General features: G+C 36.6%; 1 protein-coding gene across 13 annotated transcripts in view; it reads right to left on the minus strand.

Moving 5' to 3' along the window:
- The window catches only part of RAPGEF6 (Rap guanine nucleotide exchange factor 6), a 316,707-nt gene that overhangs the window by 287,883 nt on the left and 14,021 nt on the right, over positions 1–14,803 (minus strand). Inside the window, exon 1 of one of the 13 annotated variants that reach the window (XM_077138335.1) lies at positions 1,330–2,888. The exons of the other annotated variants lie outside the window; for them this stretch is intronic. The gene's annotated coding sequence lies outside the window, so the exon portion shown is untranslated. Of the gene's footprint in view, positions 1–1,329; positions 2,889–14,803 lie in introns of those variants that run through there. 13 annotated transcript variants of the gene reach the window in all.

Consider the following 14,803-nt stretch of genomic DNA (forward strand, 5'->3'; position numbering starts at 1 on the left):
GCCTACGTGAGTCCCATGAGGAGAGAAACACCACATGGAACAAAACCAAGGCACCACAAACATCAGTGAGACTTTCTTAGACCAGCTGAACGGCTCCAAGAGAATGATCCCCGTCAAGGTTTTGTGTGGCAGAACAAACAACCACCCAGCTAAAACCTGCTGGATATAGATAATAATAAATAGATTCCTGGTGAAAGTCCTGCCCATCGTGGGCCTGCTAGACGGCAGACCTACTTACTGGTTATTCCTTACACCTCAAGTATATAATTGGAATGTGCACATGTGGCAGTTAGAATAACCTCCACACGGGTAAGGGCCTATATGACAAGAGCTGCCATAGTGGGAAAAGCCAAGTGGAAAGCTCTTAAATTGCTCTATCCCCTGAACAAGACAGTAAGCAAAACAAGACAACAACAAAACAGTATTGCATTTAGAGGGGCAAAGAATAATGCTAACAGTAAATCCTTAAAGGATGCATGGGTGATGGTCTATATCTTATTTCCATTTAACTTGTGAGGGCCTGGCAGAAAACAGATCCTAAAAATGACCAATGACTACCAGAGACTTGATCAAATTTTAGCCCAGATCACAGCTGCAATCCCAGTCCTAAATACTGTTGCCAGAGTAGATTAATCAAGTGCTAGTTTTGTAAATGCATTCTTTTCCATTCCAATTAGAAGAAAGCAGCCAAAAGTTTACATTCAAATGGAAATTTAATACAGTTAATTTAGCTTTGCCTTAGGGCTATTCTAATTCTCCCAGGCTCTGTCATAATCTATACCTCTTGATACATTACTTAGATGTATCTGATTTTGATTGCTGATTGGCCAGAAAGGGCAAAAGAACAACCAAGAGTAAGAAGTTGGTATTATGGAGTCCTTGATAACACAAGGTTCCAGACGGCAGCAGTTAAACTATATGAAGATTCAAAGACATGTTATTTCAGTGAAGTTTTTAGAGGTTCAGTGGTCAAAGACATGTCAGGACATCCCTTCCAAAGTAAAAGAAATTGTTGGGACTTCAGTTTTAGGTCAAGATGGAGTAAGAGGTACTGAACTTACCCTCCTAACTGAGACAACTAAAAATCAAAGCAAATATACAAAATCACATTTTGAAGACACTGGATACCAGGAAACAAAGTAAAGTAATCTCTGAGAGAGGCTAAATAAAGAAGGCAATAAATGCGATTAGGCTACTTTACTGCCTGCTGATCTCCTGAGTTGAGCAGATAGAACTAGAAGTCAGGGAGTGAAGGCACTACAGTCTGCAGGGCAGGAGAGAGAGAGAGACAGAGAAAAAACCTGATGCGGCAACTTAAAGAGGACCCACCTTGAATCTTCAGCTGAGTACTGATCCTCACTGCACATGAAGAAAATATCCAAGATCAGGGAAAGAACTACCTGAAAGCATTAGAGCAACAGCACTTAACCAGGAATGAGTTTGCCCCTGTTGACATTTAGCAATAACTGGGCATGTTTTGTGATTATCACAATTTAGAGGTGTACTACTGGCATCTAGTGGTAGATGCTATTAAACATCCTATAGTAGAAAGAAAAGGTCCCCAAAACAAAGAATTATCTAGCCTCAAATGTCAATAATGCCAAGGGTGAAGCACTGTGGAGGAGGGGGGACAATATCTGCAGATATTCTGTTCCCATGACAGAATGCAAAACCTCAAATCACGATGCACTGAGTAGCATACTCAGATGGTTTGGGACTCAGTTTTGGGGTAAAATTAACACTAGAAAAAATGTCAACTCTGGTGTTAGATAACATAGCTTAAAAGCAAGACCAAAAAATGACTAAACTGCTTCCAAGTTACTTAATGATGTCCCAGAGCAAAAGCTGAGTATTTACAGAAATGGAAAAATATCCAGTAAAAAAGGTAAAATTAACAATCTTTGATGTCTAATCATAAACTAAAAGGCATGCAAAGAAGCAAGAAAATCTGACCTCCAATGAAGAGAAAAACCAACTGATGCTGTCTTCCTACTGACAGAGATAGCACAATTAGTAAAAAAGATCAAAAAATTTATTTTAGACTTCTAGTTGACAAGATGGAGACATAAGGCACTCCGGGGTGGTATTCAACCACAGAATCTTTGAACAACTACAATCAACTGGAAGAGCCACTTTCCTCAACTTTGCGAAACAGTTATTCAAGGTTGCAATAAATGGGCAAATGCTGAATCAAGAAAAACACAGCTTCAAAAACATAGGAGAAGCTCCTAGTTCCCTCCAGGGTGAGGGCTGAGGCAGCCTGCATTTCCACTGTGGGTGCCTGAATCTGTTCTGAAGGGAGTAAAGTAATGCCTACGCGCATACTGAGGTGCCTGTATGTCTCTGCCAACAAGTAAGAGCCTAAGAGAATGAACTAGGAAACTACACTCCCCTGCTCACCCTCCCAGAAACTGCCCTGCAAGCAACTGAAGACAACTAAACCAGTACACGAAACAATTAAGTCAAAGTAGCCTTGGACAAGGGATTACCAGCTTTAAGACCTACAACAGGGCTCCCAGAAAAGGGTGAAAGCCAATTTCAAAGTAAATGGTGGAGTTGGGGGGAAGGGGCACATTCTTGCTGTAAAAAGCAGAATTACAAAGGCAACAAGGTAGCACAAGAGGAGGACAAGACACAGGCTTAAAAAAAAAACAGAAAGATCCTTAAACTTCATTTTCACTCCAAGCTGACCTTCTTGATAGGCTTCCAAAAGAACATAGGCCAACAACGATCATATATGCAAAGGTGGTAACAGCAGTTTTTAAAACTTGTTTTTTGTTTTTGTTAGCTCTTTCATTTAAGGAAATCCATCTTATTGCATACTGGATACAAACTTAAGTAAAAGACAGCTCAGGAACTAACCCCCAAATTTATTAACACATTAAAATATATATGTAACAAAATGTTACAAGTTAAAGAAACAGAAAAGGATGACCCATCTAAAGGAAAAAGAAAGAAATCCAAAAAACATCAACGAAGAACACCAGATTTTAGATAAAAAGACTTTTAAAAAATGATCTTCAAATAGAAAGGCGAACTATTTTGTATACATTCAGCATACAAAAGGTGAATAAACCTTAAGGACTGTATGTTGCCTGGAATGTGAGAAACAAGAAGACAAATATTATTATGCCTCACTCCTATGGACTAATTATAATATAAAAACTGGGTGAACTGAAGTCAAGAGCAGGGGTTGTCAGTTTGGAGACTATTGTAAAGAGTCCTAGATTGTAAACTCTTAACAGTATCACATACATTCAGGAGTTATAACTATTATTTTAAAATACTGAGAAACTGAGTTTTTTGCCTATAACTTAGTCATTCCCAGAAACTTCGGGTATTTATGTGATACCTGAGACTGAGAGTTAGAGCTAGGAAGCTATGAAAGCCAGCAGTACCCCACACAGGAACTGATTAAAAAGTTGAAACAGAGATCAGACTTTGAGTAGAGATATGAATGATGCTGATCTGAATAAGAGTAAAGTATACCAGAACACAGGTTCAGGATGATATTGTCCATATTTTAAAACTTCAACTTCTGTGTGAGACTAAAGGGACAGATGTCTATTTGGTACAAAATTTGTATTTTGGTTAGTGCATTTCCTAATTTGACTTGTATGATCAGTTTAGTTGAGCCCCTAAGTACATGGAATCTTGAACAGGGCATGAAATTTTGTTGATTTGTCCAGGTTAGTGTGATGCCCCGATAAATGTGGGCAGTGAATAAAGATATATTTGCAGAGTCCACTTGGGGGACTGGGGAGAAAGGAGGAAATTTTCAACTTCCCCGTTTGGAGAATTTATGATAGTATATTCTCGCAAACAGTGGGGACAACAAAATCAATAGGCTGAGCCCTCCGTCTTGGGGTTTGCCCTTATGAAACTTATTCCTGCAAAGGGTAGGCTAAGCCTACTTATAATTATGCCTAAGAGTCACCTACAGAGAACCTCTTTTGCTGCTCAGATGTGGTCTCTGTCTCTCTAAGCCAAATCGACATATGAACTCACCCCCCTCCCTCCTATGTGGAACATGACTTTCAGGAATGTAACCCTCTCTGGCAACATGGGACAGAACTCCTGAGATAAGCCAGGACCTAGCATAAAGGGATTGAGAAAGACTTCTTGACCAAAATGGGAAAGAGAGAAATGAGACAAAAATAAGTTTCAGTGGCTAAGAGATTTCAGAGTTGAGAGATTATCCTGGAGATTATTCTTATGCATTACACAGATATCCTTTTTCAGTGTGTGATGTATGGAGTGGCTGAAGGGAAGTACCTGAAACTGTTGAGCTATGTTCCAGTAGCCTTGATTCTTGTATACAAATGCATAAAGAAATAGCTTTTGCAGTGTGATTATTTGATTGTAAATACCTTGTGTTTGATGGTCCTTTTGTCCAGGCTATGGAAAGATGAGTTAAAAAAAAAAAAAAAAAAAGGATTGAATAAATAAATAAATAATGGGGGGAGGATAAAATAAATTGGAATACTAGTGGTCATAGAGAGGGGTAAGATGTATGGTATGTATGAGATTTTTCTTTTCACATTTTATTTCTTTTTCTGGAGTGATGCAAATGTTCTAAAAAATGATCATGGTGATGAATACACAACTATGTGATGATATTATGAGCCACTGATTGCACACCTTATATGGAATGTATGTGTGTGAAGACCTGTCAATTTAAAAAAAAAAAAAAGAACATGGGAGGGAAAAAAAAAAGATCCTTAGTATACTCAAGGATATAAAGGACAGACCTAAAAGGATTTCAGGAAAATCATGAAGGAACAACATGAGAATCTCAATAAAGAGATAGGAATTTTAAAAAGAAAGCAAATGGAAACATTGGAGTTGAAGATTACAAAAACTGAAATGAAAAATTTCCTACAGGGTTTTAATTGCAGATTGCTAATTGCACGTTGGTGCTGGCAGAAGAAAGAGTCAGTGAACATCTTTCTCAATGAAAGACAAAGATGAAGAAAGGGAAGAGTTTAAGAGACCTGTGGGACACTATCAAGCATACCAATAACACATCTTGGGCACCCCAGAAGGAGAAGAAAGAAACATTCCCAGATAAATAAAACCTGACAGAGTTTATCACCATTAGACCTGCCCTACAAAGCAAAATCAGAGTGAAAGGAAAGGAAACTAGATAGTGGGATCAAAACAGCATAAAGAAGCAAACAACTCCAGGAAATGTGATAATGTGGGTAATTATAAATGTCAGTATAAATACAATGCAATTTTTGATAAATTTAACTCCACTTCTTACTTCTTACAGGTATTAAAATGCAAATGCATAAAAGTAATGACAAATGTACGGTATCCTTATACATCATATAAAAATTAATGTATAAATCAATGTATAAAGATATGATTTCTAACAAGTACAACAAAAAGGTGGAGGAATGGAAGAATATAGGAACAGTAGATGCGCTTGTTACTAAAAATAAATATCAAATCAGAACATGTTGTTAGAGATTTAGGATGCTCAACTTAAGCCCCATGGTAACCATACAAAAATATATGAAATATATGATACAGGAAGAAATAAGAAAGGACTTGAAATTTTACAACACAAAAAAATAAAATAAATATTTAAGTAGGAAGAAGAGAGGAATGACAAAAGTATAGGACTTACAAAGACCAAAAAGCAAAATGGAAGAAGAAAGTCCTGCATTATTGGTAGTTACCTTAAATGTAAATGGCTTAAACTCTACAGTCAAAAGGCAGAGATTGGCAGAATGAATTTAAACAGCATGACCAATCTATCTGATGGTTATAAGAGACTCATCTTAAATTCAAAGACACAAGTAGTTTGAAAGTGAACGGATAAAAAACACATACTATGCAAATAGTAACCAAAAGAGAGCTGAGATAGCTATACTAATATCAAATTAAATATACTTTTAAGGGAAAAACTGCTATGAGGGGAAAAAGAAGGTCATTATATACTAAGAAGTGGTCAATTCAAGAAGACATAACCTTTATAAACATATACACACATATTGGCAGAGCTGCAAAATATATGAAGCAAGTACTAACAGATTTGAAAGGCGAGACAGATGGTTCAATATCAATAGTAGAAGACTTCAAGACACTACTTTCAGTAATGGATAGAACATCTAGACAGAGGATCAATACAGAAATCGAAGATCTGAATGATGCGCTAAACCAACTAGATTTACCAGACATGTATAGAACACCTCACCAAACAGCAGCAGAATACAGATTCTTCTCTAATGCAAACGGATCATTCTCCAGGATAGCTCATATGTTAGGTCACAAAACAAGTCTCAAAAAATTAAAATATATATATCATACAATGTATCTTCTCCAAACACAATGGAATGAACTAAAAATGAAAATTTCACAAATATGTGGAAATGAAATAAACACTCTTAAATAAACAATGGGTCAAAGAAATAAAATCACAAAGGAAATTATAAAATATCTTGAGATAAATTAAAATGAATACACAACATTCCAAAACTTATGGGATGCAGCAAAGGCAATACTGAGAGGGGAATTCATAGCTCTAATTGCTTACAGTAAAAAAGAAGAAAGATCTCAAAAATCAGAGAACTAATCTTGCAACTGGAAGATATAGAAAAAGAACAAACTAAACTCACAGCAAGCTGAATGAAGGAAATAAAACTTAGAGAGGAGCTAAATAAAACGTAGAATAAAAATGAGACAGAATTACTGAAACCAAAAGAGGGCTCTTTGAAAAGGAAACAGACAAATCTTGAGCTAAACTGACAAAGGAAAAAAAGAAGGAGGACAAAAATAACTAAAATTTGTAACAAAGAGCGGGTTACTGTCAATTCCAAAGAAAGAAAAAGAAATTAAGAAAATACGTGAACTGTACACCTACAAATTAGATAACCTAGATAAAATGAACACATTACTAGAAACATACAAACTAACCACATTGAATGAAGAAGAAATAGCACATCTCAACAGACCAATTTGCTATATTGAGAAGTTTTTGGTTACTGAGTTCAGTAACCAAACTCAGCAACCAAAAACTTCTCAATATAGCGCATGAATTAAGCTGGAAACAAAAAGACAAACATTGTCATGCCTCACTATTATGCAAACTCTGAGAATTCAATCTGAGCGTACAGGATATCTTGTGGAGACTTATGGTAAAGGTTCCTAGACTGTACACTCTTACAGCAGGCATACCTATTCCTGAGTAGTAGTAGTAATTTCTAAATCTTGAGATGCTAAACTCTTTGTGAATAATCTGATAGTTTTCCTGGAACTTCAGATATTTGTGTGACAACTCAGACTCAATTCAGGCACACTTTGCCTAATCTCTTGGCATATATAATCCTGTGTTGACATCTGCTTCTGGTAGGACACTGACTAATACAACTGTCTGAAGTATTCAGGAAAGAAACCTTCTATACCTTTTGTTGAATTTATTCCTAAGTATTTAATGTTTTTTTATGATATTATAAATGGTATCGTTAAACTTTAAGGATTTTTTAAATTTTTGGTTTACATAAATCAAATGAGTTTCTATACTGACCTTGAATCCAACACTTTTGCGACATTCACCTAATTCTCATAGCCCATAGAGTCTTTTGGATTTTTTACACACACATAATATAGTCTGTGAATGCAACAGTATTATTTCTTCCTTCCCAAACTATATACTTGTTTTTCTTTTTCTTGCCTTACTGCATGAGCTAGGACATCCAAAACAATGATAGAGTAAGTGTGGCCATATACTACAAACATAACTGCCTGTGTCCCACCCTTTGAATAAGGTGGTACAGTTAGGAGTCATATAATCAGGGCAGATGCCCATAAATGTCTATCCTATGAACAGTGTTTATTTTTGATATCAAACAATTTTATTTTTAGTGGTGAACAATTTCTACAAGTTTGTAGCACACAAAGATTATGTTATGGCAAACAGAATCAGGATTCCCATACACTTGTTCTACCAGAGAAGGGCAGGCTTGTGTCAGGAAGCCCTAGAATTTAGACTCTCAGTTGAATTTACATCATATAATTTCTGTTCTCAAGTCAGAGGACATCTTTGATACATCATGATGGATGCTCTGAACATGTGACAATGAATTAGGAATTCACTTTTCAAAAGCCTGACCAAGAGTACCATTAACAAGATTTGAGGTATTAAACATGGTTCTCCAGGTCTCTGCCTAGAGAGAGACTAACCAAATTTATCATTTTATATTCTCAAAGTCCTTCTTCAAAGATTTGACTTTGCCCAATCATTTGCCTTCAATCTTCTTAGTGCAGAGGGACAGTTTGGCTGAGCGAATGTGTAATTTTCCAACAGCATCATTAATGGTGAGTGCATGGATTTGAATTGAAATGTTTACATGGCTGACATCAGGGTTAAGCAAACTTTTTCTGTAAAGGGCCTGATAGTAAATATTTCAGGTTTTGTGGGCCATAATTATTTTTTTAATCACAAATACTTATCTCTGCTCGTGTAGACAGAAGGTAAAATGAAGGGATGTGGCTGTGCCAACAAAATATTATTTATAAAAACAAGTGGTATCAAAAAACAGATATTACTGATTTCAGTGATATGAACTGACTGGAATATGTAAACTCAGAGTCTTAAAAATGTAGAATATAGGATATCTAGAAATAGAAGATGGGGAAGGGGGAGCAGTAACCTAATATGTTCAGCATGTGTTAACAAGGTTGAACTTAAAATGTTTGGAAACAGGGTGAGGGTTTGTTATTGGGAATATAAGGAATAGTGCTATATTGTAGGTCAGTGCTATATTGTAAACAATTTCAACATAAAATTGTTTAGAGTGACATATGTCACCAATTAACGCTACAAACTTAAGTTCTTTCATGAACTAATACAAATGTATGACACTGGTACAAAGAGTTAATAACAGAGTGGTATGTGGAGAAAAAATACCTACTGCAGGCTACAGACTATAGTTAACAGTAATACCTTAAAATTCTTTGATCAACAATAACTGTGTACAGCATCAATACTAGGGGTCAATAATAGGGGGAGATAAGGAATTTGGGGTGTTTTGGGCTTTCTTTTTTGTGTCTATCTGATAATTTTCTTTCTAGAGCAATGAAAGTGGTCTAAAATTGAGTGTGATGAAGACTATACAACAAAATAATAATACTGTGAGACAATGATTGTATACTTTGTATGGAACATATGATAAGTGAACATAACTCAATAAATACACACACACACACACACACACACACAAAAGGTGGCAGGCCAAATCTGGCCTGAGGGTCATACTTTGCCAATCCCTAATACCTAGGATTAAAAATATCTACCAGGGAAGCTAATCAGTGTGAATAAACTCCCCTTTGGAAAATCCTCCCCTTTAAGAGTTTTGCTGGGAATCTGTCTCCTACCATGGACGATGAAAGCATCTTTTTCAACCTCCCATACAACTAGGGCATGGGCAAGCAATCCAAGTGCTACTAATCGACATACTCATCCCAGATTTTGAATTAGAAGCTAGTGATACCAAGAAACAAGAACTGCATAGAGTCCACTTTGGTAGCAAGTGGTAGCAGCAGGGTCCGCCAACATACACAAAATGTATGGCACAGGTGCTCAGCACTGCAAACTGCGGCATCCAGTGCTCCATGCCAGCAGTAGTAGCAGTTTCACCAAATCCATGACAGCTCTGCAGTCTTCCTTAGCAACTCTGTAACCCACCAACATTCTTTTAATAAATTCCTTTTCTTTAGATTAACCAGAATTGGGTTCTGTTACACGTAGTTAAGAACCTTGACAGTCCCTGGGCTAGCAGCATCAGCATCACGTGGGAAAGTGGGAGAAACGCAGAGTATCAGGCCCGACCTCAGAACTGATGAACCAGAACCTCTGGGGGGTAAAGCTCATTGATCTGTGGCTTAATAAGCCCTACAGGGACTTATAACTAAATAATACTATATTGTTATTATTTTTATAAACAAATTGAGCACACTTTGTCAAGCTTATTTCAAAGCAATATACATGTAACTATTTATTTTATTATTCAGAATATAAAGATGGTTAAAATACCATCCACCTTTAATATATGAAGAAATTAGTCTTCCATAAGACAAATAGGTCATACTTAATGGTAGTTGTATTTAGCCTGGGACTCTAAAACATCAGAAGCATTTTACAACATGGAACATTGTATTAACACCTGGCCTCCAGACACCTTCTGCCTTAAAATTCCTCTGATATCTGGAAGCATTACCATTTCAAGTAAATTTAAGAGTTAAGTGTCTGCTACTCCCTGCAACAGCTGTTTTGGAAAGTTCCTAAATGTTCTGTTGAAGGCTTCCATGCTGTAGCTGTCCACATTCAGGGCAGACTAGAGGAAAAAATGTACAGCATCTCTCTGCTGCATTCTGAAGTGTACTGAAAACTGGGAATCCCTTACAGGGATTCTAAAGCACACTAAACTATAAGAACTGTTGATTTTTTTTTTTTTTTTTATTTTGTTATTTTTTGTTTGTTTGTTTTTTTATTTTTTACATGGGCTGGGGCCGGGAATCGAACCGGGGTCCTCCGGCATGGCAGGCAAGCACTCTTGCCCGCTGAGCCACCGCGGCCCGCCCAGAACTGTTGATTTTTATGTAGGTTTTACATCATTTTGTTCTTGTTTGATGACCTACTAGGGGAAGGAAAACAAACACTGAGATGTCTGGGAAATCCTGGTCTCTTCAGGGCACCTGGTTTGAGGATCACAAGATGCTATGCATTCATTAAAAACCTCACAAAAGATGGTTGTAGTGGCAAGCTGACTAAAGCTTTTTTCACGTAACGTGGGTGGGCATGGTATTTTATTGACATGGGGCAGCAAGTAGTTATTGACTGTGTAATGTGGGATTGGAGGGACTTTCTTGCGGCTTTTATACCAGTCATCTCTGAGGTTTGATGCTACCAAAGTGGACTCTATGCAGTTCTTGTTTCTTGGTATCACTAGCTTCTAATTCAAAATCTGGGATGAGTATGTCTACAGGCTCTTGGTAGGCCGAGAGCAATAAAATTTTATCATTAAAGGCAAAAACAAAAACACTGATAGAGGTAAAGATTCACAGGTATTTCTCGGTACTACAAATTTAAATGCTAGATTCAAGGGGGTGTTATATCATTTACAGAGTGCACTTAAAAGCTGCTCCATGAAGCCTGAATGAGCGAAGCCAAGAGGAAGGTGCAAAAACTAGGAAGTTATGAAATCTCAGATCAGTAACGCCTGAATCAGCTACTGGTTCTATAAGGGCAACAACAAAATGCTGCAGCAATTATTCACGGTCATTAGAACAGATACCAGCTCAGGATTAGGGAATCAAACAATCGGTTCCACCTGGGAAGAAAAAACAAGGCGGGATGTGGTGATGACTCAGTACTTCAACTGATCAGCCAGTGAATGGCACACCTGTGTGAAAGCGGAGAGGCTGAGGTGGGGCCACCGCTGTCCTACAACAAAATACAGCTCTCTTTTTACACCCTTCGAACAATTCGTACCTACAGCTTCCTGTAAATATGTCTATGGGCTTTCAATTTCACTGTTAAATAAAATGCTAAATTAGTATTTGCAGTACAGTACATATGAGGAAATGATGATTCTTTTAAATACTCATTTCTAATTAAGCAGGTTAGGATTTTTATTGCCTTACTCAGTCTACAACGTTGTGCCAAGCAGTATGCTGATCTCAGAAACTCAATTCCCCAACTCTGATGAATGCTATTCTACACATGCTTAGAAAGCCAACCAAAACTTCCAAAGACTGGGATGCTTAGAGCAACTTTCCTATTTCTTAAAATCTGAAACTAGTGAACTGCTGACCTAAGATATATATATAACTCATTACATACAACTTTAAATAAAACACCAAGATTTTGTTTAAAAAACCAAGATTTTTGTACTCCTTATACATTTTTTCAATCTGGAAAATAAGTCCACCCTAGGGATTTCAAGAACGAAAAGTCTAGCAGTTACCAATGGATAATTTGCTTAAAGTTTATTACCTGTAAAATGGGTATGCTAAAATATTTACCTTTGAACATAAAATAATGCTTATCAAAATGTGTAACAGAGACTAGCCACATGTATACAGTAGTAAATGTTAAGAGATTATATGGTTGTATATGTGTACTACAAAATTCAAAGCAAAAATCAAATTACATTCAGCAGACTACAAAAGATATTTTAAAGATTTTTCAACAATATCCCCAGTTAACAAGACCATATATTAACAGAGAATTCCATTCAATTGGTTTTCTTACCCATGGAGGTAGAAATATATTCAGCAAAACGACAGTGGAAATTATAAAACATAACACACTTGACCCAGTGTTTGGTTTCTAAATACAATTTTTTATTAAAAGGAACTAAAATTCCTTGGATAAATGGCTGATTTCTGGGACTAGAGCAAGGAAAGAACAAGCCTGTACCAGAAAGCAAACAAGTATTCAAAGACTAGTGGGGTCATGTCAAAGACATACAGCTTGGTGTACGAGTAGCTCAAAGGCAGAAGTCTCACCTGCCTCGTGGGAGACCAGGGTTCGATTCCTAGCCCACGCACTCCAAACAAAAACAAAAACAAAAAGCATTCAACAAATGGTGTTGCGATAACAGGATATTCACATGGAAAAGAATGAAATGTGACCCTCACTGCATACAACAACAACCACTACCAAAACTGGCTCCCGATGGCTAAATATGGGAAAATTTGACAATCAAAAACAATAATGACAATATTGAATAGAAAAATAGTCCTTGAATTTATATTGATACTCAAAAAGGGAGGGGGGAGAGGAAAGCAGGGAAAGGTCAGAAGAATACCAGCTAATACATGCAGAAGGGTAACAGAACTAGAACATTACCACTAGGGAACAGCAAATTAATAGTTAATTTAGGAAAAGTTCATCAATGAACGCTAAAACTACCACAAAACGTTGCTGGAGATCAGGATATTCCCACATTCTTAACATATCATATATCATTTGTAAATTACAAAGGAAAAAGCTATCGTAACAATGGACAGATAAGATGTGTGTGTCTGCTGATGTGACAGACACATTACTTACGTATTTCTTGCCAAAAATTATTCAACCCGAATCTAACCAAGGGAAAATAATCAGCTATATCAGATTATGCCACATTCTGTAAGATAATAGGCCAGCAGTCAAATGTTACATAGACTATGAAGAGAAAGAAGGATGGCTTCAAAAATGATGTCATGAAAGAAAGAAAAAAGCAGGAGGAACATTCTAGATTAAAGGAAACAAGACACATGAAAACAAAATGTAATGTTTCTTGACCAGATCCTCGATTGAAAAATAAAACTGTAAGCAATAAATTTAAAAAATAAATAAAGACCAAAAAAAACCCAAAAAACTTTAAGTGGTATCTTGGATACGACTGGTGAGGGGTGAAGTGTCATCAGGTATGAAACTAACACATGACTAATTTTGAATTCTCCTTCATATGGCGACAGATATTTCTAACTTTAAATAAAGTCTTCATTTAATGACCTGACTTCTTTTTAAAATTATCTTTTCTCATGCATTCCCCATTAGCACCAAATGCTCACCTCTGCCCATGACAAACCATCTCCAGCAATGTTCTCTGGCAAAACCTTCCAACTCTAGATTCTCCTGGATACCTGAGACCTCATTCCACCACTATATTACAATCCAGTTCCTGTTTTGCTAAAGATTTGAGTATACATATTTTATAGTAAACTTGAAAACTTTATTTCTAGATTAAAATATGACACCTAATTAAATTATCAGAAAATTAAATTGCATCAATAAAAACTTTCTAACATTAAAAAATTATACCTTGAAATTTTAATTTTTAGAGACAGAAGTCTCAGGTGATATGCTTAATTTTTAGGGCTCTGATAATCAACCACTGAGATATAACAAAACATCAAGAATACAATTTTTTACATGTTCAAAATTTAAAGTGCAAGGTTCATGTTTCTGAACTCACCATCCATTTTGAAGTCACCTGCTAATTTCAAATTCCACATGCACTTTTCAATCCTTCTTTCTCTTCATAGTCTATGTAACATTGGACTGCTGATATACTCCTCATTCACTCACCCTCCCCAAACTCTCTCTCCATCTGTTCTGAAATATGGCTCTCTACTGGTCTTGTCCCAAGGAGGGACATCTAACAATGGTTACAAGCACAGACTATGAAACCATACTGCCTAGGTTTGAATTCCAGCTCCACTGCTTCTTAGCTATATGATCTTAGTCAAGTTATTCAATCTTCCTTTGCTTCCATTTTCCCATATATGTGAATAATACCTTCTTTCAGAGGGTTAAAGGTATGAAAAGGATTTACAACAGTGTCAGGCATCCAATAAACACCAAATAACATATCAATCTTAGTTATTATTGCTATTTCTACCTTTAGCTCCAGCTGCTCCTTCTAAGTCTCTTTTATAGGCTTCTTTCTTTCGTTCTCTTAAATGTTTCAAACATTTATGTGCTTAGAGCTACGACAGCTACTCTTTCTTCACTGGACACTCCACACTGTGGGTGACCTCCACATCCATGGCTTCAACTACAATATATATGCTAATGGTCCCATTTTTGTATTTCTAGTCTAGAGCTCTCAAGTGAAGTTACAAACTATACTTTCTACAGCACACTGCTTTCACCTGGGCAGCCCATCAGCATCTTGAGGGCAATATGACCAAAGCCTGCATTCCTAGTTGCACCTTGCTCCTGGGTTCCGAAATAGGTGACAGTACATATCTACTAAGATGACGCCTTCTCATATTAGTTGAATGCTTTTAAAAACACTAA

This window comes from Tamandua tetradactyla, chromosome 20 (assembly GCF_023851605.1).
Source record: "Tamandua tetradactyla isolate mTamTet1 chromosome 20, mTamTet1.pri, whole genome shotgun sequence".
In the NCBI taxonomy this organism is placed as follows: Eukaryota; Metazoa; Chordata; class Mammalia; order Pilosa; family Myrmecophagidae; genus Tamandua; species Tamandua tetradactyla.